Below are 3,932 nucleotides of genomic sequence, written 5' to 3' on the forward strand. Positions count from 1 at the left end.
TAGTGGCTAAATGTTCGGATGAAAGAGTCCGACGGACCTTTCATGTGAACATGTTGAAAGCATACTGGGAAAGATCAGGAGAGGTAGCCGCTATATGTGCTCCAGCTGTGGAAGATTCTGAGAATCTTCCCCTGCTGGTGCTCCCGGAGCTAAATAGAATTACTGCAGGGATAGAGATGATAAAGCTTGACGACCAGCTAGGGCCGACGCAGAGAGAACAAGCTAGACAGGTCCTTAGTCAGAGAAGGGAAATGTTCTCCACAGTCCCTGGGTACACTACTATGGCAGTGCACCGTGTGGAGACCCCGGGACAACTGCCACTAAGACAGGCAGCTTACCGGATACCTGACGCAGTGAGAGAGGGGATGCGTCATGAGATTAAGGAGATGCTTGAATTAGGAGTCATTGAGCCATCCAGCAGCCCCTGGGCTTCCCCGGTGGTCCTTGTACCGAAGCGGGATGGCACAACTCGCTTCTGTGTAGACTACCGCAGATTAAATGAGTGCACCACCACTGATGCTTACCCTATGCCCCGGGTCGATGATCTGTTAGATCGCATTGCTCGGGGAAAATTCCTGACAACCCTTGACCTATGCAAAGGATACTGGCAAATTCCTCTGGATGCGGAATCTATTCCGAAATCGGCGTTCATTACCCCATTTGGCTTATACCAGTCTAAAGTAATGCCATTTGGGATGAAGAATGCACCGGCGACTTTCCAGAGGATGGTAGACCAACTCCTCGATGGCCTCCAGGACTATGCTTGTGCATATCTGGACGACATTGCGATCTACAGTGATACCTGGGAGGACCATCTGGTTCATCTGGGTGTCGTGCTAGACCGCATCAAGGCTGCAGGACTAACCCTTAAGCCAGAGAAATGCAGCATAGGGATGTCCGAGGTACAGTACCTTGGACATCGAGTAGGCAGTGGACAACAACGACCTGAGCCTGCTAAGATTGAGGCCGTTGCCAAGTGGCCAACCCCCCGTACTAAAACCCAGGTCCTGGCGTTCCTCGGCACAGCTGGGTACTATAGGAAATTTGTCCCGCAATATAGTTCCATCGCTAAGCCCCTGACAGACCTGACTAAGAAGCACCTTCCCCGACAGGTACTGTGGTCCCCTGAGTGTGAAGCTGCCTTCCAACAATTAAAGAATGCACTAACTTCAGCTCCTGTTCTAGCTGCCCCTGACCCAACCAAACGTTTTTGTGTCCACACAGATGCCTCTACATTCGGTCTGGGGGCAGTACTGAGCCAAGTAGGACCTGATGGCGGTGAGCACCCAGTGGCCTACATCAGTCGGAAGCTGCTACCCAGGGAAGTCGGTTATGCAGCCGTGGAGAAGGAGTGTTTGGCGCTGGTGTGGGCTCTCAAGAAATTCCAACCTTGTCTCTACGGACGATCTTTTACGGTGCTCACCGACCACAATCCATTAATCTGGCTTAATCGGGTCTCCGGGGATAATGGACGTTTGTTACGATGGAGCTTGGCACTGCAGCCCTACAATTTTACCATACAGTATCAGCCAGGAAAGCAGAATGGGAATGCTGATGGACTTTCCCGGCAAACAGAACTATAAAACTCTCCCGGACAGCCCCAAGCTGACCCGTGGTGGATCTAGTTGGGTCTGCCGGACTATGGGACAGGGGGGGGCACTGTCGCGGACACTGGCTGCAAGGACCCTTTTCTGTCCACATTCACCCTGTTATTTGGTATTTCTATATTAATCTTTTATTTTTTTTGAACTTGCCCAATACATGATTCTTGAAAGAGCTGATCACATTAACCTGCAGAGACGAACTGTCTGGTCACCAGGTCTGCCTTAAGTGTTGTGTTAATTAACATGTTAATTATATTATTGTCTTTTAAGTTTTTGTTAGAGGGGAGGGGGGAGTGTCCATGAGTCAGCCCTACCTCGTTATCTAACCCCTTGTGTTAAATGTGTATAAAAAGGCTGTATTCTGCCCAATAAAGCAGTCAAGATTCTACAAGCTATTATCGACTAGACTTGTATTTACTGCAGCTATAATATTATATCTGTCTGATGGTCATACTGGAGAAAGCGGTGTTATTGACGGAGGCACTCAGTGGAGTGTGGGATAGGATCCGTCACACAAGTCAAGGGTACTTGCTGCACGCACTGAAGAGCAGATACAAACCCACAAGCACAAACTGAACCGCAGAAAACGATCTGAAAGCCACGAGTCTGAAAAAGCGCGAATTGTCTCTCACCAAACTTTTACTAACACGAGATTAGCAAAAGGAGCCCAAAGGGTGCCGCGCTTGGTTCTGAACCGGCCTTTTCTAGTCTCGTCGTACGTGGTGTACGTGACCGCGTGGTTGGCGATCGGAAATTCCGACAACTTTGTGCGACCGTGTGTACGCAAAACAAGTTTGAGCCAACATCCGTCGGAAAAAATCTGAGGATTTTGTTGTCGGAATGTCCGATCAATGTCTGACCGTGTGTACGGGGCATAAGTGTAATAAAGAAAAATAATTTAATTTAGGTAGAATTTCCATTTATCTACTTATAACTCACAAAGTTAACTAGCAGCAATAGAAATTTAGCTGTGGTATTAAAACACAAGCCAGAGAAAAGTTTGCTGCTTGCTCCATCTTTTGGTGATTATGGTATCCAATTTTATTACAATTTATGTTCATTCTTGCTTATTTGAAGCTGAACTCTAGAAACACAAAAAGACACAAACTAATGCAATGTGTTGTCGGTACACTGCTTGCATTAAAAAAATAATAATAATGTAAGTATCTGAATATGAGCTGGTAGAAGACTCTCATAGCCCCCTGTACAGCAGGGCAGAGTAGGAGAAGGGAAAGGGGCCAGTCAGTTCATGCACTCACATGGAACATGCTGATAGGGAGAGAGCAGGGTATCAGAAAGAGGAACTCATCACTGGCTGTTTTTCCTTCAATGGGCAGTCACACACACTAGAGGTGGGCCTTTGACAGCCTGGGCTCAGAGAAAGCGATGGAATGGTGCTGGCAGTCATTCAATCTGGAAGACTGAAGACATCTTGTGGCAGAAAAGAAGTACTGCAGTTTCTGATTGAAAAAAAAAAACAGCAAAATATGTCTGTTGTTTTTATTTTATCTTTTATTGGGCCATTCATTTGTTCTTTAGATGGAGTTCAACTCTTAAAAACATTCATTCTTACAGACACATAACACAAGGCTGTACACATCCCAGCAGTCAGCTATCTAAGGCCTGGCCTTCACAATGGTGGCAAAGACTGATACTCCTCAGAAAATCGAACCAGGCTCAGATCACTTTTTGGAGGCGTTTAACAGGTGGTGATATGTCGCCTCCTCCTGGTCTTTTTTTACCCCCTAAATGTCACAACACCAAGCTGCAGCCACGACGCCCTATTTACTTGAACTACCACCCGCCAAATGTGACAGGAGGTATAATTCCTTCCACGAAACAAAGCACGGTGGTTACAGCATGTGTACACCCCAGGTCATTGTCTTTTCAGCTACAAGGAGAATGATTAGGGGGTCGGTATAACCGTAACTCATAAATAGTTTTACCGCCACCCCAACTGCAAGTGTGAATGTCTTATTGACTGAGCTTGCTTCTAAGATCTTCTCCAAATTCTCCAGACCATAGCAGGGTATATTTTATTCACAGGAAAAAAATAAAAATAAATAAGATTAAGAACTCTGTGGTAGTGTTTATTTATTACAGGTACTTACATAGCGCCTCTAATTTATGCAGTGCTTTACATATTTTGTACATTCACATCAGTCCCTGCCCTCAAGCAGCCAATTAACTCAAGGGTTCCCAACTCTTGGGCTACGGCCCACTACCGGGCCTTGGCCTCTATGCTGCCAGGCTGCGGGTGCAACCGGCAGGAAAGAGCCAGGCGGGTGGCATGAGAGCCAGGTGGATGAGAGAAGCGAGCAGGCAGGC

The sequence above is a fragment of the Aquarana catesbeiana genome, linkage group LG01, assembly GCF_042186555.1.
Source record: "Aquarana catesbeiana isolate 2022-GZ linkage group LG01, ASM4218655v1, whole genome shotgun sequence".
In the NCBI taxonomy this organism is placed as follows: Eukaryota; Metazoa; Chordata; class Amphibia; order Anura; family Ranidae; genus Aquarana; species Aquarana catesbeiana.